At 42.0% G+C, this 8,294-nt stretch overlaps 3 non-coding genes across 3 annotated transcripts; all 3 read left to right on the top strand.

Annotated features, from left to right (window-relative positions):
• The first annotated feature begins 2,439 nt into the window (after nt 1-2,439).
• TRNAD-GUC (transfer RNA aspartic acid (anticodon GUC)) lies at nt 2,440-2,511 on the top strand. The gene has a single exon. It is a non-coding gene; the product is annotated as a tRNA-Asp (tRNA).
• A 120-nt stretch (nt 2,512-2,631) lies between these two features.
• TRNAG-GCC (transfer RNA glycine (anticodon GCC)) lies at nt 2,632-2,701 on the top strand. The gene has a single exon. It is a non-coding gene; the product is annotated as a tRNA-Gly (tRNA).
• Nucleotides 2,702-5,140: 2,439 nt separating this feature from the next.
• On the top strand, nt 5,141-5,211 carry TRNAG-GCC (transfer RNA glycine (anticodon GCC)). The gene has a single exon. It is a non-coding gene; the product is annotated as a tRNA-Gly (tRNA).
• Nucleotides 5,212-8,294: the final 3,083 nt, after the last annotated feature.

Here is an 8,294-nt window from a genome sequence, read left to right as displayed (position 1 = left end):
GACTTTGAACATTTACTCATTCTCAGTAGACTTTGGTGAATCCATTGCAGATTTCCAGTGTGTGAGGTGATTAACTTTTTGCAAGGCTTTAGTTTAGTTGTTAAATGGGAAAGAGTAACCAACTTGTCAGTGACAACTGTCTTGAGTTTGGCATTTGTGACAACGTCCCGGGTTCGATTCCCGGCCAATGCAGGAAGTTTTGAACATGTGATTTCGACAAGTATGCAAACCCCTGAGGAGGAAATCTGTGTTAGAATGCCAGGCAAACAGAAATCTCTGGTCTTGGTCGAATTCTCAACTGACTCTTGAAAAATAAGACTTTGAACATTTACTCATTCTCAGTAGAATTTGGTGAATCCATTGCAGATTTCCAGTGTGTGAGGTGATTAACTTTTTGCAAGGCTTTAGTTGTTAAATGGGAAAGAGTAACCAACTTGTCAGTGACAACTGTCTTGAGTTTGGCATTTGTGACAATGTCCTGGGATTACCCACAAACGCCTCACCTGCAAACTAGTATCCCCGCCTGTCACGCAGGAGGTCTTGGTCGAATTCTCAACTGACTCTTGAAAAATAAGACTTTGAACATTTACTCATTCTCAGTAGACTTTGGTGAATCCATTGCAGATTTCCAGTGTGTGAGGTGATTAACTTTTTGCAAGGCTTTAGTTTAGTTGTTAAATGGAAAAGAGTAACCAACTTGTCAGTGACAACTGTCTTGAGTTTGGCATTTGTGACAACGTCCCGGGTTCGATTCCGGCCAATGCAGGAAGTTTGAACATGTAATTTCGACAAGTATGCAAACCCCTGAGGAGGAAATCTGTGTTAGATTGCCAGGCAAACAGAAATCTCTGGTCTTGGTCGAATTCTCAACTGACTCTTGAAAAATAAGACTTTGAACATTTACTCATTCTCAGTAGACTTTGGTGAATCCATTGCAGATTTCCAGTGTGTGAGGTGATTAACTTTTTGCAAGGCTTTAGTTGTTAAATGGGAAAGAGTAACCAACTTGTCAGTGACAACTGTCTTGAGTTTGGCATTTGTGACAATGTCCTGGGATTACCCACAAACGCCTCACCTGCAAACTAGTATCCCCGCCTGTCACGCGGGAGGTCTTGGTCGAATTCTCAACTGACTCTTGAAAAATAAGACTTTGAACATTTACTCATTCTCAGTAGACTTTGGTGAATCCATTGCAGATTTCCAGTGTGTGAGGTGATTAACTTTTTGCAAGGCTTTAGTTTGTTGTTAAATGGGAGAGTAACCAACTTGTCAGTGACAACTGTCTTGAGTTTGGCATTTGTGACAACGTCCCGGGTTCGATTCCCGGCCAATGCAGGAAGTTTTAGAACATGTGATTTCGACAAGTATGCAAACCCCTGAGGAGGAAATCTGTGTTAGAATGCCAGGCCAACAGAAATCTCTGGTCTTGGTCGAATTCTCAACTGACTCTTGAAAAATAAGACTTTGAACATTTACTCATTCTCAGTAGAATTTGGTGAATCCATTGCAGATTTCCAGTGTGTGAGGTGATTAACTTTTTGCAAGGCTTTAGTTGTTAAATGGGAAAGAGTAACCAACTTGTCAGTGACAACTGTCTTGAGTTTGGCATTTGTGACAATGTCCTGGGATTACCCACAAACGCCTCACCTGCAAACTAGTATCCCCGCCTGTCACGCAGGAGGTCTTGGTCGAATTCTCAACTGACTCTTGAAAAATAAGACTTTGAACATTTACTCATTCTCAGTAGACTTTGGTGAATCCATTGCAGATTTCCAGTGTGTGAGGTGATTAACTTTTTGCAAGGCTTTAGTTTAGTTGTTAAATGGGAAAGAGTAACCAACTTGTCAGTGACAACTGTCTTGAGTTTGGCATTTGTGACAACGTCCCGGGTTTCGATTCCCGGCCAATGCAGGAAGTTTTGAACATGTAATTTCGACAAGTATGCAAACCCCTGAGGAGGAAATCTGTGTTAGATTGCCAGGCAAACAGAAATCTCTGGTCTTGGTCGAATTCTCAACTGACTCTTGAAAAATAAGACTTTGAACATTTACTCATTCTCAGTAGACTTTGGTGAATCCATTGCAGATTTCCAGTGTGTGAGGTGATTAACTTTTTGCAAGGCTTTAGTTGTTAAATGGGAAAGAGTAACCAACTTGTCAGTGACAACTGTCTTGAGTTTGGCATTTGTGACAATGTCTGGGATTACCCACAAACGCCTCACCTGCAAACTAGTATTGTGTGGCTTGTGAGCGGTATAGAGCAAAATCGATTACATGTACGTGTTTGTGAGAGTCTCAGCTTTCCATAGCGGGGTCATAGTAGTTCCTAGCTCCAACCATTCAGTCTCTACAGATATTTTTGTAGAAGGGTTTAAGCCAACAGTCCAATTTAGGGTTAGTACCAATGCTCCACGTTTTTTCAAAGCCCCAACCCACCTGCTCCTCGTTAGTATAGTGGTGAGTATCCCCGCCTGTCACGCGGGAGACCGGGGTTCAATTCCCCGACGGGGAGAAAGTACTGCTTTGTTTTTAGGGTGAACAATGTTGCTGAGCCCACAAAGTGGAACATATTCTTGGAAAAAAAGCTTTATGATACAATTTCCTGCCTTTGAGGTTAACTCAGCCTTCCAAGGCATTGGTTGTTCAGTGGTAGAATTCTCGCCTGCCACGCGGGAGGCCGGGTTCGATTCCCGGCCAATGCAGGAAGTTTTGAACAGGTAATTTCGACAAGTATGCAAACCCCTGAGGAGGAAATCTGTGTTAGATTGCCAGGCAAACAGAAATCTCTGGTCTTGGTCGAATTCTCAACTGACTCTTGAAAAATAAGACTTTGAACATTTACTCATTCTCAGTAGACTTTGGTGAATCCATTGCAGATTTCCAGTGTGTGAGGTGATTAACTTTTTGCAAGGCTTTAGTTGTTAAATGGAAAGAGTAACCAACTTGTCAGTGACAACTGTCTTGAGTTTGGCATTTGTGACAATGTCCTGGGATTACCCACAAACGCCTCACCTGCAAACTAGTATCCCCGCCTGTCACGCGGGAGGTCTTGGTCGAATTCTCAACTGACTCTTGAAAAATAAGACTTTGAACATTTACTCATTCTCAGTAGACTTTGGTGAATCCATTGCAGATTTCCAGTGTGTGAGGTGATTAACTTTTTGCAAGGCTTTAGTTTAGTTGTTAAATGGGAGAGTAACCAACTTGTCAGTGACAACTGTCTTGAGTTTGCATTTGTGACAACGTCCCGGGTTCGATTCCCGGCCAATGCAGGAAGTTTTGAACATGTGATTCGACAAGTATGCAAACCCCTGAGGAGGAAAATCTGTGTTAGAATGCCAGGCAAACAGAAATCTCTGGTCTTGGTCGAATTCTCAACTGACTCTTGAAAAATAAGACTTTGAACATTTACTCATTCTCAGTAGAATTTGGTGAATCCATTGCAGATTTCCAGTGTGTGAGGTGATTAACTCTTTGCAAGGCTTTAGTTGTTAAATGGGAAAGAGTAACCAACTTGTCAGTGACAACTGTCTTGAGTTTGGCATTTGTGACAATGTCCTGGGATTACCCACAAACGCCTCACCTGCAAACTAGTATCCCCGCCTGTCACGCAGGAGGTCTTGGTCGAATTCTCAACTGACTCTTGAAAAATAAGACTTTGAACATTTACTCATTCTCAGTAGACTTTGGTGAATCCATTGCAGATTTCCAGTGTGTGAGGTGATTAACTTTTTGCAAGGCTTTAGTTTAGTTGTTAAATGGGAAAGAGTAACCAACTTGTCAGTGACAACTGTCTTGAGTTTGGCATTTGTGACAACGTCCCGGGTTCGATTCCCGGCCAATGCAGGAAGTTTTGAACATGTAATTTTGACAAGTATGCAAACCCCTGAGAGGAAATCTGTGTTAGATTGCCAGGCAAACAGAAATCTCTGGTCTTGGTCGAATTCTCAACTGACTCTTGAAAAATAAGACTTTGAACATTTACTCATTCTCAGTAGACTTTGGTGAATCCATTGCAGATTTCCAGTGTGTGAGTGATTAACTTTTTGCAAGGCTTTAGTTTAGTTGTTAAATGGGAAAGAGTAACCAACTTGTCAGTGACAACTGTCTTGAGTTTGGCATTTGTGACAACGTCCCGGGTTCGATTCCCGGCCAATGCAGGAAGTTTTGAACATGTGATTTCGACAAGTATGCAAACCCCTGAGGAGGAAATCTGTGTTAGAATGCCAGGCAAACAGAAATCTCTGGTCTTGGTCGAATTCTCAACTGACTCTTGAAAAATAAGACTTTGAACATTTACTCATTCTCAGTAGAATTTGGTGAATCCATTGCAGATTTCCAGTGTGTGAGGTGATTAACTTTTTGCAAGGCTTTAGTTGTTAAATGGGAAAGAGTAACCAACTTGTCAGTGACAACTGTCTTGAGTTTGGCATTTGTGACAATGTCCTGGATTACCCACAAACGCCTCACCTGCAAACTAGTATCCCCGCCTGTCACGCAGGAGGTCTTGGTCGAATTCTCAACTGACTCTTGAAAAATAAGACTTTGAACATTTACTCATTCTCAGTAGACTTTGGTGAATCCATTGCAGATTTCCAGTGTGTGAGGTGATTAACTTTTTTGCAAGGCTTTAGTTGTTAAATGGGAAAGAGTAACCAACTTGTCAGTGACAACTGTCTTGAGTTTGGCATTTGTGACAATGTCCTGGGATTACCCACAAACGCCTCACCTGCAAACTAGTATTGTGTGGCTTGTGAGCGGTATAGAGCAAAATCGATTACATGTACGTGTTTGTGAGAGTCTCAGCTTTCCATAGCGGGGCCATAGTAGTTCCTAGCTCCAACCATTCAGTCTCTACAGATATTTTGTTAGAAGGGTTTAATGCCCAACAGTCCAAATTTAGGGTTAGTACCAATGCTCCACGTTTTTTTCAAAGCCCCAACCCACCTGCTCCTCGTTAGTATAGTGGTGAGTATCCCCGCCTGTCACGCGGGAGACCGGGTTCAATTCCCCGACGGGAGAAAGTACTGCTTTTTTTTTAGGGTGAACAATGTTGCTGAGCCCACAAAGTGGAACATATTCTTGGAAAAAAAGCTTTATGATACAATTTCCTGCCTTTGAGGTTAACTCAGCCTTCCAAGGCATTGGTTGTTCAGTGGTAGAATTCTCGCCTGCCACGCGGGAGGCCCGGGTTCGATTCCCGGCCAATGCAGGAAGTTTTTGAACATGTGATTTCGACAAGTACGCAAACCCCTGAGGAGGAAATCTGTGTTAGAATGCCAGGCAAACAGAAATCTCTGGTCATGGTCGAATTCTCAACTGACTCTTGAAAAATAAGACTTTGAACATTTACTCATTCTCAGTAGACTTTGGTGAATCCATTGCAGATTTCCAGTGTGTGAGGTGATTAACTTTTTGCAAGGCTTTAGTTGTTAAATGGGAAAGAGTAACCAACTTGTCAGTGACAACTGTCTTGAGTTTGGCATTTGTGACAATGTCCTGGGATTACCCACAAACGCCTCACCTGCAAACTAGTATCCCCGCCTGTCACGCGGGAGGTCTTGGTCGAATTCTCAACTGACTCTTGAAAAATAAGACTTTGAACATTTACTCATTCTCAGTAGACTTTGGTGAATCCATTGCAGATTTCCAGTGTGTGAGGTGATTAACTTTTTGCAAGGCTTTAGTTTAGTTGTTAAATGGGAAAGAGTAACCAACTTGTCAGTGACAACTGTCTTGAGTTTGAACATTTGTGACAAACGTCCCGGGTTCGATTCCCGGCCAATGCAGGAAGTTTTGAACATGTAATTTCGACAAGTATGCAAACCCCTGAGGAGGAAATCTGTGTTAGATTGCCAGGCAAACAGAAATCTCTGGTCTTGGTCGAATTCTCAACTGACTCTTGAAAAATAAGACTTTGAACATTTACTCATTCTCAGTAGACTTTGGTGAATCCATTGCAGATTTCCAGTGTGTGAGGTGATTAACTTTTTGCAAGGCTTTAGTTGTTAAATGGGAAAGAGTAACCAACTTGTCAGTGACAAACTGTCTTGAGTTTGGCATTTGTGACAATGTCCTGGGATTACCCACAAACGCCTCACCTGCCAAACTAGTATCCCCGCCTGTCACGCGGGAGGTCTTGGTCGAATTCTCAACTGACTCTTGAAAAATAAGACTTTGAACATTTACTCATTCTCAGTAGACTTTGGTGAATCCATTGCAGATTTCCAGTGTGTGAGGTGATTAACTTTTTGCAAGGCTTTAGTTTAGTTGTTAAATGGGAGAGTAACCAACTTGTCAGTGACAACTGTCTTGAGTTTGGCATTTGTGACAACGTCCAGGGTTCGATTCCAGGCCAATGCAGGAAGTTTTGAACATGTGATTTCGACAAGTATGCAAACCCCTGAGGAGGAAATTGTGTTAGAATGCCAGGCAAACAGAAATCTCTGGTCTTGGTCGAATTCTCAACTGACTCTTGAAAAATAAGACTTTGAACATTTACTCATTCTCAGTAGACTTTGGTGAATCCATTGCAGATTTCCAGTGTGTGAGGTGATTAACTTTTTGCAAGGCTTTAGTTTAGTTGTTAAATGGGAAAGAGTAACCAACTTGTCAGTGACAACTGTCTTGAGTTTGGCATTTGTGACAAACGTCCCGGGTTCGATTCCCGGCCAATGCAGGAAGTTTTGAACATGTAATTTCGACAAGTATGCAAACCCCTGAGGAGGAAATCTGTGTTAGATTGCCAGGCAAACAGAAATCTCTGGTCTTGGTCGAATTCTCAACTGACTCTTGAAAAATAAGACTTTGAACATTTACTCATTCTCAGTAGACCTTTGGTGAATCCATTGCAGATTTCCAGTGTGTGAGGTGATTAACTTTTTGCAAGGCTTTAGTTGTTAAATGGGAAAGAGTAACCAACTTGTCAGTGACAACTGTCTTGAGTTTGGCATTTGTGACAATGTCCTGGGATTACCCACAAACGCCTCACCTGCAAACTAGTATCCCCGCCTGTCACGCGGGAGGTCTTGGTCGAATTCTCAACTGACTCTTGAAAAATAAGACTTTGAACATTTACTCATTCTCAGTAGACTTTGGTGAATCCATTGCAGATTTCCAGTGTGTGAGGTGATTAACTTTTGCAAGGCTTTAGTTTAGTTGTTAAATGGGAGAGTAACCAACTTGTCAGTGACAACTGTCTTGAGTTTGGCATTTGTGACAACGTCCAGGGTTCGATTCCCGGCCAATGCAGGAAGTTTTGAACATGTGATTTCGACAAGTATGCAAACCCCCGAGAGGAAATTTGTGTTAGAATGCCAGGCAAACAGAAATCTCTGGTCATGGTCGAATTCTCAACTGACTCTTGAAAAATAAGACTTTGAACATTTACTCATTCTCAGTAGACTTTGGTGAATCATTGCAGATTTCCAGTGTGTGAGGTGATTAAACTTTTTGCAAGGCTTTAGTTGTTAAATGGGAAAGAGTAACCAACTTGTCAGTGACAACTGTCTTGAGTTTGGCATTTGTGACAATGTCCTGGGATTACCCACAAACGCCTCACCTGCAAACTAGTATCCCCGCCTGTCACGCAGGAGGTCTTGGTCGAATTCTCAACTGACTCTTGAAAAATAAGACTTTGAACATTTACCTCATTCTCAGTAGACTTTGGTGAATCCATTGCAGATTTCCAGTGTGTGAGGTGATTAACTTTTTGCAAGGCTTTAGTTTAGTTGTTAAATGGAAAAGAGTAACCAACTTGTCAGTGACAACTGTCTTGAGTTTGGCATTTGTGACAACGTCCCGGGTTCGATTCCGGCCAATGCAGGAAGTTTTGAACATGTAATTTCGACAAGTATGCAAACCCCTGAGGAGGAAATCTGTGTTAGATTGCCAGGCAAACAGAAATCTCTGGTCTTGGTCGAATTCTCAACTGACTCTTGAAAAATAAGACTTTGAACATTTACTCATTCTCAGTAGACTTTTGGTGAATCCATTGCAGATTTCCAGTGTGTGAGGTGATTAACTTTTTGCAAGGCTTTAGTTGTTAAATGGGAAAGAGTAACCAACTTGTCAGTGACAACTGTCTTGAGTTTGGCATTTGTGACAATGTCCTGGGATTACCCACAAACGCCTCACCTGCAAACTAGTATCCCCGCCTGTCACGCAGGAGGTCTTGGTCGAATTCTCAACTGACTCTTGAAAAATAAAGACTTTGAACATTTACTCATTCTCAGTAGACTTTGGTGAATCCATTGCAGATTTCCAGTGTGTGAGGTGATTAACTTTTTGCAAGGC

Source organism: Anabrus simplex, unplaced genomic scaffold, assembly GCF_040414725.1.
Source record: "Anabrus simplex isolate iqAnaSimp1 unplaced genomic scaffold, ASM4041472v1 ctg00000259.1, whole genome shotgun sequence".
NCBI lineage: Eukaryota > Metazoa > Arthropoda > Insecta > Orthoptera > Tettigoniidae > Anabrus > Anabrus simplex.
This window is presented reverse-complemented; position numbering and strand designations above follow the sequence as displayed.